At 45.0% G+C, this 19,727-nt stretch overlaps 1 long non-coding RNA gene across 1 annotated transcript in view; it reads left to right on the top strand.

The window, feature by feature from the left end:
* The first annotated feature begins 1,923 nt into the window (after positions 1 to 1,923).
* The window catches only part of LOC116375284 (uncharacterized), a 28,658-nt gene continuing 10,854 nt past the window's right edge, over positions 1,924 to 19,727 (top strand). The window contains exon 1 of the long non-coding RNA XR_004211036.1: positions 1,924 to 3,952. This is a non-coding gene — a long non-coding RNA (uncharacterized LOC116375284). The remainder of the gene's footprint in view (positions 3,953 to 19,727) is intronic.

A 19,727-nucleotide genomic window follows, 5' to 3' on the forward strand; every position in this document is an offset into this window, starting at 1 on the left:
GGTACATTTTTTCCTTTTATTTTTGAGTTGGTACAGCCTACCCCGGTTCCCCGAGAACCATGCTTACCTCCTCCGGAGAGATATTCTGGGGATCCTGGTATCTTTTGGGGTTTTCTTTCTCAGTGCTCTCTCATTTTTGAGCTACAGCCATCTTCATTCCCTTCGGACCGATTGAAGATAGCATATATTATTATGCTAATGTCAGGAAGGGCACTCTCCTGGGCCACGGTTGTTTGGGAGCAACAATCCACCCTTTGTTGTCATCTGGAGGAATTCATGGCAAAGGTGAGGAAGGTATTTGATTTGCCGGTATCCGGAAGAGAGGCGGCCAGTAAGCTTCTTGAATTATGTCAAAACTCCCGTAGTGTGGCAGACTGCGTGGTTGATTTTTTTGGCCGCCCAGAGTGCCTAGAACCCAGAGTCTCTTTTCGATACCTTTCTTCACGGACTATCTGAGGTGGTTAAAGATGAGCTAGCTGCTCGGGAATTACCGGTGGACCTCAACTCCCTCATCGCTCTCACCATTAGAGTTGATGGATGTCTAAGGGAACACTGGAGTGAGAAAAGGTCTGGCCTCGGGCACACTAGTTCATTTGCTAGGGCTTGCTCACCTTCGAAGGAATCCGGAAGTTTCCGAAGGCAGTTTTTCAGAGAGGAACCAAAGCCACCCGAGCCCCCTCGTGAATCATCTACCACCGGTGAGTTGGATACTCCTGAGCCAATGCAACTGGGAAGAGCTCGGTTATCGGTTAGGAAACTGCTCACGAAGGTTGAGTTCTAACTGTTCTCTGTACTGTGGTTAGGCAGGACATTATATAGCTATCTGCCCTATTAGGAAACCCCTGTCTCTGGTCGGTACAAGTACTCTGGTTAGCCAGACTGAGAATTCCTTCATTCCCATCACCCGCACACCTTTGTTTGTGCTTTTGCTGTGGGGAGACCAATCTAAGTCTCTCCGAGTGCTCATTGACTCTGGGGCTGATGAAAGTTTTATGGATGCTACCATGGTTGCTGAATTGGGTATTCCCATTCAACCTCTCTCTGTCCCTATGGATGCAAGGGCACTGGATGGCCGTTTTATTGGAAGAGTCACCCACAGCACTGTGCCCGTTCATATACGGGTATCAGGAAACCATAGTGAGACTATACAGCTTCTCCTCATCGATTCACCCCTTGTTCCTGTGATTTTCTTGGCTCCAGAAACACAATACGGTTATTGACTGGACCACAGGCTCCATCCAGGGTTGGAGTCCGTTTTGTCATTCTCATTGCCTTAAACGGCACAGCCGTCCTTGAGACGTTCCCCTCAGGACGTGAGCAAAGCCACGGGTGTCTCTGCCGTCCCCACTGAGTACCATGACCTCCTGAAGGTTTTCAGTAAGGCACAGGCTACTTCTCTTCCTCTGCACCATCCTTATGATTGTGCCATTGATTTCTTCCCAGGCACCACACCACCTCGTGGTCCTCTATATTCTCTATCTGGCCCGGAGACCAAGGCGATGGAAGAGTATATTGAGGAATCTCTGGCTACTGAAGGCATCCATCCATCTGCATCTTCTGCCGGCACAGGGTTTTTCTTTGTGGAGAAGAAGGACAAGACCCTGAGTCCGTGCATTGACTACCGGGGTCTTAATGATATAACAATCAAGAATCGTTATCCCCTACCACTCATCTCCTCGGCCTTCGAACCTCTCCAGGGAGCCACCATTTTTTCCAAACTGGAACTTCGGAATGCCTACCACCTGGGCCAGATACGCGAAGGAGATGAGTGGAAGACAGCCTTTAATACAGCCAGTGGACATTATGAGTACCAGGTCATGTCGTTTGGACTCACAAACACCCCTGCTATTTTTCAAGCTCTGGTAAACGATGTGCTTCGGGACATGCTATACCATTTTGTGTTCGACATCCTGTTTTTATTCCGGTCTGCCCAAGAACACGTTCTTCATGTCAGACAAGTCCTCCAGCATCTCCTGGAGAACCAATTGTGTGTGAACGCCGAGAAATGTGAGTTTCACCGCTCAACAATCTCCTTTCTGGGATATGTCATCGCTGCTGGAAATGTCCAAATGGATCAGGAAAAATTGAAAGCGGTGGTGGAGTGGCCTCAGCCTACGTCCAGTGTGCAGTTGCAACGTATCCTGGGGGTCGCTAATTTCTACCGCCGTTTCATGCGGGGCTCTGGCGGCCCCCCTCTCGGCACTCACCTCTCCCAAAGTTCTGTTCACATGGTCTCCAGCGGCTGACAAAGCCTTCGTGGACCTGAAACATCGGTTCACCACAGCACCCATCCTCGTCCATCCGTATCCATCCCGTCAATTTGTGGTAGAGGTTGATGCTTCTGTTATTGGAGTGGGGGCCATCCTGTCTCAGCGATCTGCACAGGACCAGAAGCTCCATCTTTGTGCCTTCCTGTCTCATCGTCTCAGTCCGGCAGAGAGTAACTATGACGTTGGCAACAGAGAACTCCTGGCTGTCAAGTTGAGGCTGGAGGAGTGGATGAATTGGCTGGAAGGAGTAGAAGAGCGCTTTGTGGTCTGAACCGACCTGCCTTAACTCCAGGCAGGCCCTGTGGGTTTTTTTGTTCACCAGATTCAACTTCACCATTTACTACAGCACAGGGTTAAAAAATGTGAAGCCGGAGGCCCTCTTCCGCATATACAGTTCCTCTACCACACCCTCGGTCTCCGAAACCATTCTCCCTACCTCATGCCTTGCTGCTTCAGTGGATTGGGGTATTGAAAAATGTGGTCGCAAGTCACAATGTTCCCAGCCTGAACCTGAAGGGGGCCAGGCTAACCGATTATTTGTTCCTAACTCAGTCCGATCCCGGTTCCTGGAATGGGCTCATTCCTCAAGGCTGACCTGTCATCCAGTTTCCCGTCGTACCCTAGTCTTCATCCGACAACGTTTCTGGTGGCCCACAATGGTTCCTGACGTCTCTGCCTTCGCCACCGAGTGCACAGCTTGTTCTCTCGATTCTCCAAGGCCGCCCATTTCATCCCTCTCCCCAAATTACCCTCTGCCAAGGAGATGGCCCAGCTTATGTTGCAGCACGTCTTCCGGATCCATGGACTCCCGGTGGACATGGTCTCCGACCGGGGTCCTCAGTTCTCGTCACAGTTCTGGAAGGTGTCCTGCTCCCTCATTGGATCGTCGACCAGCCTGTCCCCTGGATTTCATCTCCAATCCAACGGCCAGTTGGAGCGAGCCAACTAGGACCTTGAAACCACCCTGAGATGCCTGGTCTCAACCAACCCCACTACCTGGAGACGACAACTGGTCTGGGTGGCGTATGCCCGGAACACCCTTCCCTGTTCGGCCATGGGACTCTCTCCTTTTGAGTGCTCTTTGGGGTATCAACGTCCACTCTCCACAAGAGCAAGAGGCCAGCGTACCCTCGGCTCAGATGTTTGTCCACCGACTGTCGATGTACCTGGAGAAGAGCTCGGGGGGGAATTCTCAAGACCAACTCCAGGTATCGTCGATGAGTTGAACGTCGTCGGACCCCAGCTCCCCGCTACCGTTTTGGGCATGGCTTTCCACTCGGGACCTGCCCCTTCGGGTGGAGTCCCGCAAAATGATCCCCTGTTTCATTGGTCCTTTTCCCATCTCTAGAGTCCTTAGTTCCACTGCTGTCCGTCTTGTGTTACCCAGTACCCTCCATATTCACCCTACCTTCCATGTGTCTAGGATTAAACCCGTGTCTCACAGTCCTTTGTCTTGTTTTTCTAGGCCCATCCCTCCCCCTGGGTCATCAATGACCAGCCAGAATATACGGTGAGATGCCCCTTGAGGGTTCGACTACAGGGTAGGGGTTTCCAGTACCTGGTTGACTGGGAGGGTTATGGCCCGGAGGAGACGTGCTGGGTCCCTGCTAAAGACATCCTGGACCCGGCCCTCATTGACGGTTTTCACCGCCGACACCTCGGTCAGCCAGGTATGCGCCCAGGTAGGATGCCTCTGGGGGGGCTACTGTCACACCCTGATTTGTTTCACCTGTCTTTGTTGTGACTGTCTCCACCCCCTCCAGGTGTCGCTTGTTTTCCCCAGTGTATTTATCCCTGTGTTTCCTGTCGCTCTGTGCCAGTTCGTCTTGTATGTCCAAGTTTGTCTTGTATGTTTTTCCCGTGCTCCTGCCTTCAATAATCTCTTTTTGCTAGTCCACCTGTTTTTGACCATTGTCTGTTTCTGGACTCTGTACCCGCCTGCCTGACCATTCTGCCTGCCTTGACCTCGAGCCTGCCTGCCACTCTGTACCTCCTGGACTCTGAACTGGTTTTGACCTTTTGCCTGTCCACGACCTTTCTCTTGCCTACCCCTTTTTGGATCAATAAACATTGGCATAATAATCAAGACTCCAACCATCTGACTCCTGTGTCTTCATCTGGGTCTCACCTTGTGCCCTGTGTTACGTACGCCTCTTGGAGGAGGGAACGCAACACCCTGCTACACTCAACTCCCGTGGAGTGAAAGAGGTATGCGATTGTAGGTGCGGATAAGGATGACAGAGGCAGAGAATATTACCGTTTACAGGGAATTGATTTCCTTAACACGGTAAATGTGGGGAAAAGGGGCCAGATGGAACCAAAGCAAAGAAAGTAAAAGTTAAAGAGCCCCCTCTCCTACCTTACCTACCTACCCACTACTTACTTATTCTTAACGCCACCTGGCAAGCTAACCAAAATACAGGGGCTGGTCTGCTCAGGTCTTACCTAGTGTGCATAAACAGAGTACATACTACGGGTATATGTATGCCCGCAGGCCTCTTGCTTAAACACTCCCAAGGTGCCTTCCCCTTCCCCCCTGGGAACAAATTAAACAGAATAATACAAACTTAAAGTGAACAATTTCAATAATCAAAAACACTGAGTCTACCTCCAACTTAAAACGTTTGTCAAAGTTGGGGGCAGGAAGCACTGGGGCACTACAAAGTAGCGCTTTGGCGGACTCAAAAGCATAGTTACAGCCCTGGTACCACTTAAATGGTTCTTTAGGACTAAGAAGAGATGTAGGGGAGCTACTACCATTGAAAAATTATTACAGAACGTATGATAGTACCCTACCATCCCCAGGAATCTGCTGGGCGGCGAGTCGTGGGAGCAGGAAAAGCAACAATTGCTTCCACTTTGCCAGTTACTGGGCGCCTTTGACCTCGTCCCACCCTGTTCCCTAAGTAAGTCACAGTAGCCTTCCCAAACTCACACTTGGCCAAATTGAGGGTTAACTCCTTTGAGACAGGGGGGCAGTATTGAGGAGCTTGGATAAAAATGTGTCCAGAGTAAACTGCCTACTACTCAGTCCTAGAAGCTAGAATATGCATATAATTAGTAGATTTGGATAGAAGTAGCGGCTATAAAATACTTTCAACAACCAACACAGGACAAGAAGCTGTCTCTCTCTAACAAAGGAACACTGGCTTTGATCCAGCTGCAAAAGGAGTTTGTAATTGCCGACAGCTGTATCCCCTAAGGAGAGGGCGGATTCACTCCTCAGTAAAAGGCACAAGATTCTCTGGTCTGATGAAACCAAGATTGAACTCTTTGGCCTGAATACCAAAGAGAAACCTGGCACAATCCCTACAGTGAAGCATGGTGGTGGCAGCATCATACTGTGGGGATGTTTTTCAGCGGCAGGGACTGGGAGACTAGTCAGGATCGAGGCAAAGATGAACGGAGAAAAGTACAGGGAGATCCTTGACAAAAACCTGCTCCAGAGCACTCAGGACCTCAGACTGGGGCGAAGGTTCACCTTCCAAGAGGACAATGACGAAAAAGCCTATTTCCCCTCAGGAAAATAAAAAGATTTGGCATTGGTCCTGAGATCCTCAAAAGGTTCTACAGCTGCAACATCGAGAGCATCTGGTTGCATCACTGCCTGGTACGGCAATTGCTCAGTCTCTGACCGCAAGGCACTACATAGGGTAGTGCGTACGGCCCAGGACATCACTGGGGCTAAGCTGCCTGCCATCCAGGACCTCTACACCAGGTGGTGTCAGAGGAAGGCCCTAAAAATTGTCAAAGACCCCAGCCACCCCAGTCATAGACTGTTCTCTCTACTACCTTATAGCAAGCGGAACCGGAGTGCCAAGTCTAGGACAAAAAGGCTTCTCAACAGTTTTTACCCCCAAGCCATAAGACTCCTGAACAGGTAATCAAAGGGGTACCCGGACTATTTGCATTGTGAGCCCCCCCAACCCCCTCAACGCTCTTTTTATGCTGCTGCTACTCTCTGTTTATCATATATGCATAGTCACTTTAACTATACATTGATGTACATACTACCTCAATTGGGCCAACCAACCAGTGCTCCCGCACATTGGCTAACCGGGCTATCTGCATTGTGTCCTGCCACCCACCACCCGCCAACCCCTCTTTTACGCTACTGCTACTCTCTGTTCATCATATACGCATAGTCACTTTAACCATATCTACATGTACATACTAGCTCAATCAGCCTGACTAACCGGTGTCTGTATGTAGCCTCACTACTTTTATAGCCTAGCTACTGTATATAGCCTGTCTTTTTACTGTTGTTTATTCCTTTACTTACCTATTGTTCACCAAATACCTGTTTTGCACTATTGGTTAGAGCCTATAAGTAAGCATTTCACTCTAAGGTCTACACCAGTTGTATTCGGCACACGTGACAAATAAACTTTGATTTGATTTGAAGCAAACAGCCAAGATAACGCAGGAGTGGCTTCAGGACAAGTGAATATCCTTGAGTTGCCCAGCCAGAGCCCGGATTGAACATCTCTAGTGAAACATGAAAATAGCTGTGCAGCAACGCTCCCCATTCAACCTGACAGAGCTTGAGAGGATCTGCAAAGAAGAAAGTGAGAAACTCCTCAAATACATGTGTGCCAAGCTTGTGGCATCATACCCAAGAAGACTTAATGCTGTACTCGCTGCCAAACGTGCTTCAAAAAAGTACTGAGTAAAGGGTCTGAATACTTGTAAACGTCATATATTTTTTATCAATATTTCTTAGACATTTTCAACAAAAAAAAGCCTGTTTTTGCTTTGTCATCATGGGGTATTACGTGTAGATTGATGAGGGGGGGGAAAACAACTTAATCCCATTTCAGAATAAGACCGTAATATAAGAAAATGTGGGAAAAAGTCAATGGTCTGAATACTTTCCAAATGCACTGTATTTCGTATTAGTTGTTGACTCTGCCGTGGGTCATATTTCCCAACCATTCTGGCGTCACTTTGTGTTTGACAAGACAAATGTCATGTGAGACACACGCACACACACTAACACACACACTAACTGGTGCATCCACTGAAAAATGCCCAGCCGATCTCCTAGCTGCATTGTCTAAACTTCACTGTTGTGTTATTTGGTAGATCCTCCTAACAACCCCCTAACTAAGCTATAGTTGCTGTAATTAACTGTCATTAGAGTAGAAGAATAGACATGGTAAATTGAATGGTTCAAGGTGTCCTTGTTGCTACCAATAGACAGAGACATTAGATTCCACAGACCAGACAGACAGAGAAGGCATACTATAACTTTAAAGAACTTGAATTCAACTTTTTTTTAAATATATGGTTTCTTATATTATTACATCATCAAACATGACTCATTGCTCAATATCACTTCATTCTCCAAAACGTATCATACGATCATATCAACATCTTATCTGAAGTGAACTGGAATGTCACATCAGTAACGTACATACCTACCTAAGATATGCACTGTGTCTCTCATTTGTCATTTCCTATACGCAGGTGATTCACTCACTTGACAATCTGATGTGAGTGAAAGTGAGTAGTTGTGCCAGTGTTGTAATATAAAGAAAGTGAAGTTATTTCAACGCTGTTAAGAACGAAAGGACACTGTTACAGACAACAGAGGCAATCACAGCAAGTGTCAGTAATTCACTGTAAGTAGCGTTCAGAAATCTTTCCATGCCCATACTGTACTATTCCACTTCTATTTCAGCTGGCATGGCAATATGGTACTGTGCTGACTGTTAATCTGCTATTGTGACATCCACATACTGAACAGTAGTCGCGTACACTCACATGTGATAAAGTATATACACGCTTACAAACAAACTAATGTGCACATAAAAATGTTGACTTTTAATCTGCTATTGAACCATAAATTGTGTTATGTGTACAGGCGCACAAAATCATTGATACGTACATACACATTATCATAGTGTACACACACTTAACAGAGACCACGCACAAACACTGAGTGTACAAAACATTATGAACACCTGCTCTTTCCATGAGATAGACTGACCAGGTCAATCCAGGTCAAAGCTATGATTCCTTATTGGTGTCGCTTGTTAAATCCACTTCAATCAGTGTAGATGAAGGAGAGGAGACAGGGTAAAGAAGGATTTTTAAGCCTTGAGACAATTTAGACATTGATTGTTTATGTGTGCTATTCAGAGGGTGAATGGGCAAGACTATATATTTAAGTGCCTTTAAGCGGGGTATGGTAGCAGGTGCCAGGCACACCGGTTTGAGTGTGTCAAGAACTGCAAGGCTGGGTTATTCACTCTCAACAGTTTCCCGTGTGTATCAATAATGGTCTGCCACCTAAAGGACATCCAGCCAATTTGACACAACTGTGGGAAGCATTGGAGTCAACATGTGGAATACTTTTGGCACCTTGTAGAGTCTGAGGGCAAAATGGGGTGCAACTCAATATTAAGAAGGTGATCCTAATGTGTTGTACACTCAGTGTATATGCAGGCAAACACCAACACCATCACATGCCCATTTCCACTTCCATACCATGGCATGCTCTAACCAAGTACAGTTGAAGTTACATACAGTTAGGTTGGAGTCATTAAAACTAGTTTTTCAACCACTCCACAAATGTCCTGTTAATTAACAAACTGTAGATTTCGCAAGTCGGTTAGGACATCTACTTTGTGAATGACACAAGCCAATTTTCCAACAATTGTTTACAGACTGATTATTTCACTTATAATTCACTGTATCACAAATCCAGTGGGTCAGAAGTTTACATACACTAAGTTGACTGTGCCTTTTAACAGCTTGGAAAATTCCAGAAAATGATGTCATGGCTTTAGAAGCTTCTGATAGGCTAATTGACATCATTCGAGTCAATTGGAGGTGTACCGGTGGATGTATTTCAAGGCCTACCTTCAAACTCAGTGCCTCTTTGCTTGACATCATGGGACTTCCACAAGTCTGGTTCATCCTTGGGAGCAATTTCCAAATGCCTGGTACCACGTTCATCTGTACAAACAATAGTACGCAAGTATAAACACCATGGACCCACGCAGCCGTCGCCACCGAGATGATCGTACTTTGGTTCGAAAAGTGCAAATCAATCCCAGAACAACAGCAAAGGACCTTCTGAAGATGCTGGAGGAAACAGGTACAAAAGTATCTCCACAGTAAAACAAGTCCTATATCAACATAACCTGAAAGGCCACTCAGCAAGGAAGAAGCCACTGCTCTGAAACCGCCATAAAAAATCCAGACTACGGTTTGCAACTGAACATGGAGACAAAGATCGTACTTTTTGGAGAAATGTCCTCTGGTCAGATGAAACAAAAATAGAACTGTTTAGCCATAATGACCTTCATTATCTAATCAAATCAAATGTATTTATATAGCCCTTCTTACATTAGCTGATATCTCAAAATGCTGTACAGAAACCCAGACTAAAACCCCAAACAGCAAGCAATGCAGGTGTAGAAGCACGGTGGCTAGGAAAAACTTCCTAGAAAGGCCAAAACCTAGGAAGAAACCTAGAGAGGAACCAGGCTATGAGGGGTGGCCAGTCCTCTTCTGGCTGTGCCGGGTGGAGATTATAACATTTGAACATGGCCAAGATGTTCAAATGTTCATAAATGACCAGCATGGTCAAATAATAATAATCACAGTAGTTGTCGAGGGTGCATCAAGTCAGCACCTCAGGAGTAAATGTCAATTGGCTTTTCATAGCCGATCATTAAGAGTATCTCTACCGCTCCTGCTGTCTCTAGAGAGTTGAAAACAGCAGGTCTGGGACAAGGTAGCACGTCCGGTGAACAGGTCAGGGTTCCATAGCCGCAGGCAGAACAGTTGAAACTGGAGCAGCAGCACGGCCAGGTGGACCGGGGACAGCAAGGAGTCATCATGCCAGGTAGTCCTGAGGCATGGTCCTAGGGCTCAGGTCTGGTGTTAATCAGATTATGTTTGGAGGAAAAAGGGGGAGGCTTGCAAGCCGAATAACACCATCCCAACCGTGAAGCACAGGGGTGGCAGCATCATGTTGTGGGGGTGCTTTGCTGCAGAAGGGACTGGTGCACTTCAGAAAATAGATGGCATCATGAGGCGGGAAAATTATGTGGATATATTGAAGCAACATCTCAAGACAGTCAGCTTGGTTGCAAATAGGTCTTCCAAATGGACAATGACCCCAAGCATACTTCCAAAGTTGTGGCAAAATGGCTTAAGGACAACAAAGTCAAGGTATTGGAGTGTCCATCACAAAGCACTAATCTCAATCCTATAGAAAATTTGTGGGCAGAACTGAAAGTGTGTGCTAGCAAGGAGGCCTACAAACCTGACTCAGTTACACCAGCTCTGTCGGGAGGAATGGGCCTAAATTCACACAATTTATTGTGGGAAGCTTGTGGAAGGCTACCCGAAACGTTTGACCCAAGTTAAACAATTTAAAGGCAATGCTACCAAATGCTAATTGAGTGTATGTAAACTTCTGACCCACAGGGAATGTGATGAAAGAAATAAAAGCTGAAATAATTATACTATCATTCTGACATTTCACATTCTTAAAATTAAGTGGTGATCCTAACTGACCAAAGATTGCAAATTTTTACCAGGATTAAATGTCAGGAATTGTGAAAAACTGAGTTCAGATGTGTTTGGCTAAGGTGTACGTAAACTTCCGACTTCAACTGTATATTAGACGTGATGGTATGACTGTGTGTGATAGTATGACTGACATAGCGTGATGGAATGACAGAGCTGTACTGTAATGTCTATGAGGTAAGGAGATCTACATGGGAAGGTAAGGTCAAATAGGGAGGGAACCACTGCACAAAAGCAGTCCATGCAATAAGAACCCCGAGCCGAGTTAAAATACCGACCTGAAAGGGTTGGGTTTGTACAATCAATATGGTGGTGTTATGGTTTTCTAGTTGTAAAGGAGAGTCGGACCAAACTGCAGCGTGTAGATTGCGATCCATGTTTAATGAAATAACGTACAACACGAATAAAACAAACACTACAAAACAAAACAAAGAACGTAACGAAAACCGAAACAGCCTATACTGGTGCAAACTAACATAGAGGACACTAAGGACAATCACCCATGACAAACTCAAAGAATATGGCTGCCTAAATATGGTTCCCAAGCAGAGACAACGATAAACACCTGCCTCTGATTGAGAACCACTCCAGACAGCCATAGACTTTGCTAGATAACCCCACTAGCTACAATCCCAATACATACACACCAAAACCCCAAGACAAAACACACCACAATACAAAAACCCCATGCCACACCCTGGCCTGACCCAATACATGAAGAAAAACACAAAATACTTAGACCAGGGCGTGACAGAACCCCCCCCTAAGGTGCGGACTCCCGAACGCACCTCAAAACAATAGGGAGGGTTCGGGTGGGCGTCTGTCCATGGTGGCTCCAGCGCGGGACGTGGAACCCACTCAGTCAATGTCTTAGTCTCCTCTCGTCCCTGGATAGTCCACCCTCGCCGCCGACCATGGCCTAGTAGTCCTCACCCAGAACCCCACTGGACTGAGGAGCAGATCGGGACTGAAGGACAGCTCGGGAGTGAGAGGAAGCTCAGGAGTGAGAGGAAGCTCAGGAGTGAGAGGAAGCTCAGGAGTGAGAGGAAGCTCAGGAGTGAGAGGAAGCTCAGGAGTGAGAGGAAGCTCAGGCAGGTAGGTAGATCTACCAGATCCTGGCTGGCTGGTGGTTTCAGCAGATCCTGGCTGACTGGCAGATCCTGGCCGACTGTCAGTTCTGGCAGATCCCGGCTGACTGGCGGATCTGGAAGAGTCTGGTTGACTGGCAGATCTGGTAGAGTCTGGCAGATCTGGAAGAGTCTGGCTGACTGGCAGATCTGGAAGAGTCTGGCGGATCTGGAAGAGTCTGGCTGACTGGCGGATCTGGAAGAGTCTGGCTGACTGGCGGATCCTGGCAGACTGAAAGATCTGGCTGCTCCATGCTGACTGGCGGCTCTGGCTGCTCCATGCTGACTGGCGGCTCTGGCTGCTCCATGTAGGCTGACAGCTCTGGCGGCTTCTTACAGACTGGCAGCTCTGGCGGCTCCGTGCAGACTGGCAGCTCCTTGCAGACTGGCAGCTCCTTGCAGACTGGCAGCTCCGTGCAGACTGGCAGCTCCGTGCAGACTGGCAGCTCGGGCTGCTTCATGCAGACTGACAGCTCTGGCTGCTCCATGCAGACTGACAGCTCTGGCTGCGCTGAACAGGCGGGAGACTCCGGCAGCGCAGGAGAGGAGGAAGGCTCTGGCTGCACTAAACAGGCGGGAGAATCCAGCAGCGCTGTGGAGGAAGGCTCTGGCAGCGCTGAACAGGCGGGAGACTCCGGCAGCAGGAGAGGAGGAAGGCTCTGGCTGCGCTAAACAGGCGGGAGAATCCAGCACACCTCAAGTCTCGTGACCTTAATTGCAAGGGTAAAACCAACTCCGCACGCACTAACACACACACACACACTCTCTGACAACACACAACTTTAGCTTGTACACAGTATGTCAAGTCAAATAATATGTATTGTCCATCTCTTTTGAGAAAACAGACCATTTCCCCACATCTGTGTGACTAAGGAGGAGTGTGTTTTCCTTTCAGATGTCAGCAAACAGAATGACAGCATGAGGTCGTTCAAACCTGTCTATCTGCTTTCAGTGGGTACAGTGTCACTCTTATCCAAAATAAGTAATATTGAGGAGCTTTCCAAGACAGTCCTAAATTGGTGTTTGCGATTGTGAGTAATTTCAGCCAATAAGTGGTTAAACTAGTGAAAATTCTGATGGACAGAAAAACAGGAGACTTAAGAGCACTGTTAAAAACAGGTTGCCCAAGGCATTCTGAAGAATATAAAGGGCAATCAGCAGTAGAAACAATAACAAAGCCCACTCCCGTCCCTGGTTCCGTAAAAAGCAGAGGGACGGGGCTGGAGAAATGTAACCACTCTCAAATTCATAAACAGAGCTATGGATGCAAGGTCTGACCATCCATGATATAGAAATTATAGTTTGAACCATGTTTTGAAGCTACATGGTGTTTGTTTAGATTTTCTTTGTCTAGAAACATTGGAGTAAAATAAGCTTATATTTTGGGTTCTGATGGGGCACAACAGTTGAACTAAGCTCATGAGGCATTTATAAGTTATATTCTTCATTAATCAATTGGTAAATATATTCCATTTATGAGTCCAAAAATTGATTGTGCCTTTAATCCCCCTGTTGTGTAGTTTCTTGTTAATTAATTTCGTGTTCCCAGTCCAAAATGGCCGCCCCATTATAGCTGATTATAAATCCATAATAATCCATATGTTATCACCTAATGTTGTGTTAGATCATTTTATCAACTAAAGTTCTTGTGAACATTACAAGTTTTGAACTTCTATTTGCTATTTATGGCCTGTGGGCCTCATTGACCTGAGCTCATACAACTCGTTTTTGAGTTTAAAAAAGCATAATGTATGGATTATTTAGACAATAACAAATACTCAGATGAAACATATTGTGCTATTTATCACAGACTACCTTGTGTCAAAGTGTAACAAGGACTCTCTCCTCTTCACCAGTGTCATGATCAAAGATGATCAAGAGCCTCACATAGAAGTATATCGCTTGGTCATTTGCTGGCACAGAATGAACTGTGAGCAAGGCCTCAAAAAAACGTTATATACCAGAGCTGCAAGAAAAGTTATTCTATTATTGAAAAAATTTTGCGATTGTTTGTGAGAATGCCAACAGGTGTGGTTCTCGTGGAGGAAAGATTCTATTGGGGAAAGGTTTCCTTGGGGGATTCCATGGAAGCCAAGAAGGGGAGTGAGGTGTGTGTGTGTGTGTGTGTGTGTGCGCTCAAACATACATACATGTGGGGGTCTGGGAGAGGAAGTGTTTCCATCTGATGAATAGGCATGTGCCTGAACTCAATTTTATACACAAATTGTAGTCTCACCCATTAATTTCTAATGACCGGTCCTTTTTGACCGGTGTTGTGCCGAAAAGATCCCCCCCTGCCAGAATCCCCTCCCCCTTTGCGTGAACGCACACACACTCAATTCTTCATTGCTGCGACCTGCTTGCTAGTTCAGATTTCTGATCACATTAGGCTGGGGTGGCAGGGTAGCCTAGTGGTTAGAGCTTTGGACTAGTAACTTAAAGGTTGCAAGTTCAAATCCCCAAGCTGACATGGTACAAATCTGTCCTTCTGCCCCTGAACAGGCACTTAACCCACTGTTCCTAGGCCATCATTGAAAATAAGAATTTGTTCTTAACTGACTTGCCTAGGTAAAAAAAACGCTGTGCTTCATTACATTTTTTATGTCGGTTTGATCGCGGAGGAGGCACTAGTAATGTCTGCAGTTTTCGGGTTTGGCTATTTGTTTAAAGTGTATTAGTCTATTAATGAATCTCTTTGCCAAAATGCATCATCTCTCCCATGTCTTATTCGACTAGTTGATGTTCTGAAATGTTTATTTGCTTGCCTACATCTTACTCCCGACTCTATGTTTAATATAACATACATACATTAATGATTCATTTTCGGTTGCCTATCCTGATGTGAAGTTTGTTCTATAGAAAGTATTAAAAAGTCAGACTAGGGTTTGCAAGTGCACATGGGGACAAAGATCGTACTTTTTGGAGAAATGTCCTCAGGTCTGATTAAACAAAAATAGAACTGTTTAGCCATAATGACTATCTTTATGCTTGGAGGAAAAAGGGGGATGCTTGCAAGACGAAGAACACCATCCCAACTGTGAAGCACGGGGATGGCAGCATCATGTTGTGGGGGTGCTTTGCTGCAGGAGGAACTAGTGCACTTCATAAAATAGATGGCATCATGTGGAATGAAAATGATGTGGATATATTGAAGGAACATCTCAAAACATCAGTCAGGAAGTTAAAGCTTGGTCGCAAATGGGTCTTCCAAATGGACAATGACCCCAAGCATACTTCCAAAGTTGTGGCAAAATGGCTTAAGGACAACAAAGTCAAGGTATAGGAGTGGCCATCACAGAGCCCTAACCCCAAACTATAGAAAATGTGTGGGCAGAACTGAAAAAGTGTGTGCTAGCAAGGAGGCCTACAAACCTGACTAGGTTTGTTTAATAAGGACAAGGATAATAAACATCCAGCTGGTTTTTCAATGCATAGGCAGGACAGAACGGCATTGTCAGGTAAACTCAAGGGGGTGGTGGTCTCTTTGTTAACAACAGCTGGTTACACCAGCTCTGTCTGGAGGAATGGGCCAAAATTCACCCAATTTATGTGAGAAGCTTGTGGAAGGTTACCTGAAACGTTTGACCCAAGTTAAACAATTTAAAGGCAATGCTACCAAATACTAACTGAGTATGTAAACTTCTGACCCACAGGGAATGTGATGAAAGGAATAAATAAAAGTTGAAATAAATCACTCTCTACTATTATTCTGACATTTAACATTCTTAAAATACAGTGGTGATCCTAAACTGACCTAAAACAGGGAATTTTTACTTGGATTAAATGTCAAGAATTGTGAAACATTTAGTTTAAATGTGTTTGGCTAAGGTGTACGTAAACTTCCGACTTCAACTCTATTTAATCTGCAGCCTAGTAAACTGCATTGTTTCCCGAGTCATAATGTCAGGTCCACACACCATATCATCGTGTGACTCCAACTTTACTTCGATATGATGATAATATTTTATCAATATTTGTGCATAAAGGCGTTTCCACCACCATTTCTCGCCTCATTAATTTGACGGATACAAAACGATCGCACCATGTCGAACGAGCAAATGATCTGTCAGCATTTATCAAATTGTACCGTAACCACCTGTTTCCATTACAGCTGTACTGACTTTACTCGCATGAAAACCGTGGATAGAAACATGGTTAGTGTCACAGAAGAGGAGCGTGTCGTCTCTCCGTTGTTTCGTTCAAACAGAATGGCAGCCTGATGTATATCAATCCTGTCTAGCTGTTTGGAGTGGGTACAGTAGGCTCTGTCATCGTGGCTCATAGAGTAGTTAACCTTGACAAATGACAGAAAAAAACAGCGGTACTTTAGACCTCATACTTTAGAAAATATGGGGACTTATATCTTATCAATTCTGAATAATTTAATGAAGATCATTTAAAGAGTGCCAAATTAATGTGTAGCTTTCTGGCTTTTCATAAAATCACTTTTTTTTAAATATTTATTTTTACTGTTGTTTCAGTCAGTCGTGCACTCTATTCACCAAGACCTGTCCCCGACTCACCAAAACACTATTTCATCTCACCATCCTCACGTTGCACTCGTCTTTCGCCCCAGAATACTTTATTTTACTGTAATATGATAACTGTTACAAAAGCATATCTGTCATTCTATCCACCCGTCTCTTCCTCCGACTGTCAGTTTCGTCTTTCATCAGACAGGTGCCCGCCCAGCTGCCATTGGACCTCTCCCAAGGCCATGGTTTCTCGTAAAAGCAAAACGTTTTGCCTCCAACGTGTCATTGACAATGGTAATCAGTCTGAGATTCTGTTGACTGTACGCTTGTTGACTAGGGGACCGTTTGTGTTTGTTTGTGTCTTTCGGATCATTCCATGTAGTCCTACAACCATTTAATTCCTATGTATGTGTGTCTGTCTGACTTCCACATAGCATACGTATTAGCCTATACCGGAGAGCTATGCGTGGGTATGCCTGTCCACCAAGCTTTAATTCTTTTTTAAATGTACTGCCATTCTGTGTTCTGATTCTCTATAAAATGTATTCTGAGGTTTATAGATGGGTTGGTTGTAGACACGTGCACAACTATGGGACAAAACAGACAGGGTTGACATCAGTCAAAACACCTCAACACAAGACATGGTATCAAGAACAATATTTTTTTTTTAACTAGCTGAAATGGTCCACCTACGATTCCCCAGGCAGCTTTTTGCCATAGCTGCTAGCTATTTGGCAATTCAGAATCACAATAACGCACATGGGACTTCTGCCCCATTGAATTGCGCTCATCGTTATCATAATGTCAGCTAACCCGTCTATTACTAAGTCCCTAATCCTAACCCTAACTTTGCTTATTATCCACAAGCCGACTCAACCCTAACCCTAGCCATTGCCCTTACCCTAGCTTCATGTCCACATGCCAGTTCAACCCTAACCCTAACCCTATAGCCTCAACCCTAACTCTAAACCCTAACCCTAGCTTCATGTCCACACCCCAGCTCAGGAAGTTCCCAAAGTATGTTTGCTGATTACATTTTTATGTTGACATTAAAGTCTGAAAGGCACTTGAAGTAAGGAGTATTGTTTGGTTGCCCGAAGATTGTGATCACTTGCCCAAAAATGGAAATGAGCTTTTTATATGCAGAAGTGCCACATCTTGCCCGCCTTTCACCTACAAATACACTCTTAGAAAAAAAGCTGCTATCTAAAACGTAAAAGAGTTCTTCGGCCATCCCCATAGGAGAACCCTTTGTAGAACCCTTTCCACAAACTTGAAACGTTCACTTAAACAATGGTAGGAACCAGAGAGATCAGTGTTAGATTACTTCAATTCTTTGCAGATGGGTTGTTTTCATAAAAAAAATCACCGGCCCCGATGGGGCAACCTGCAGAGCAGGCTCAACTTGCACTATTGCTCAGTTCACTTGCCCCAGGCAATAGGGCAACCCTAAAGCGGCTATCAGCGGTAGAAACAATAACAAAGTGATCTACCTGCCCGGAAAAGCTGAGGGATGAGACTGGAGAAATGTAACCACTTTCAAATTTGTGGGAATTCTGCAAATGTTTATCATTATTTTTCACTGATCTTAAAGAGCCACTGAACATGCCAATTGGCAGGTGTGTTTTTCTGTTGCTCATTAGAAAAATGAGATTGCAGTCTTGGAGGTGCGTTTACTGACCAATTCCACGTTTGGATAATGATGTTTTTATCCAATGAGACACTGAAGCTGATCTTAAAGAGCCACTGAACACGGCAATTAGCAGTTCTGTTTTTTTTTTCAATTGTGAAGTGCTGTCTTATAAAAACCGACGGAACTGCTGGGCAGGTTCTGAATCACTTTCTATGCTACTGAATAGAGAGCAAACACCACAGCTGTTCACCCCATCTTTGTGGACAAATGGACATCATCAAATAAAACGGAACCTTCAACTACCCGGTGTGACGCACGGATGTTCCAAACTCCATTTTAGACGAGACTGACTTTATGACCAAAATGATCCTATTTACACTTTGTAGTCAATTTTGAAACTATAACAATTGTCTATGACTGTTATCAATGCCACAGTGTCCGTTTTCAAAGGGATTTGTTGCTTTTCAAAGGCAGTCTGTCTTTATCTTTCTTTGTACATAATGTTTCCTCAATCGGTATCTATGACCGGAAATATCCTATATTTCTCGTAAAGCTTAACAAGGACAAGGATAATAAACATCCAGCTGGTTTTTCAAGGGGGTGGTGGTCTCTTTGTTAACAACAGCTGGCACACAATCTCTAATATTAAAAGAAAATTCCACCCCAAAACTACCTTTTGGTATTTGTTTAATTTGTCCATTGTTGACATAGTCCCAAACTTTTTGTTTTTCTGCAATCAAGTTTTAAAGACATGTGCCTTTCAAAATAAATAAATAATTTTGTATTTTGAAAGTTACATATCTTGAAAACTTGATTGCTGACAAGCAAACATTTTGGAGACTATATCAACAATGGACTAATGAAACAAATACCAAAATATAGTTTTTGGGTAGAGGTTTCCTTTAAGGAAGTCTCAAGGTTCTGCTTGCCCGAGTTAGAATACCTCATGACAAGCTGTAGACCATAGTATTTACCAAGACTTTACATTTATATTTTTCTTAGCTGTCTATTTACCACCTCAAACTGATGCTGGCACTAAGACAGCACTCAATGAGCTGTATAGGGCCATAAGCATACAAGAAAATTCTCATCCAGAGGTGGCGCTCCAAGTGGCAGGTGATTTTCATTCTGGAAAACTGAAATCTGTCGTACCTAATCGTACCTAATTTCTACCAGCATGTCACCGGTGCAAATAGAGCCGAGAAATCTCTAGCTCACCTTTACTCAACACACAGAGATGCATACAATGCTCTCCCTCGCCCACCATTTAGCAAATCTGACTAGAACTCTATCCTTTTGATTCCTGCTGACAAGCAAAAAACTCAAACAGGAAGTACCAGTGACGTGCTCAATATGGAAGTGGGCCGATGAAGCGGATGCTAATCTACAGGACTGTTTCACGAGCACAGACTGCAATATATTCCAGGACTCCGTTTTGCAATTCGCACACTGCCCCAACAGATCCACATATTACGCAATCTCTATTGCATTCCACACTGCCCTTTCCCACTTGGAAAAAAGGAACCCCTACGTGAGAATGCTGTTCATTGACTACAGCTCAGTGTTTAACACCATAGTGCCCTCCAAGCTCATCACTAAGCTAAGGTCCCTGGGACAGAACACCTCCCTCTGCGACTGGATCGTGGACTTCATGACATTACGCCCCCAGGTGGTG

Source organism: Oncorhynchus kisutch, linkage group LG9 (genome assembly GCF_002021735.2).
Source record: "Oncorhynchus kisutch isolate 150728-3 linkage group LG9, Okis_V2, whole genome shotgun sequence".
Classification (NCBI taxonomy): Eukaryota; Metazoa; Chordata; class Actinopteri; order Salmoniformes; family Salmonidae; genus Oncorhynchus; species Oncorhynchus kisutch.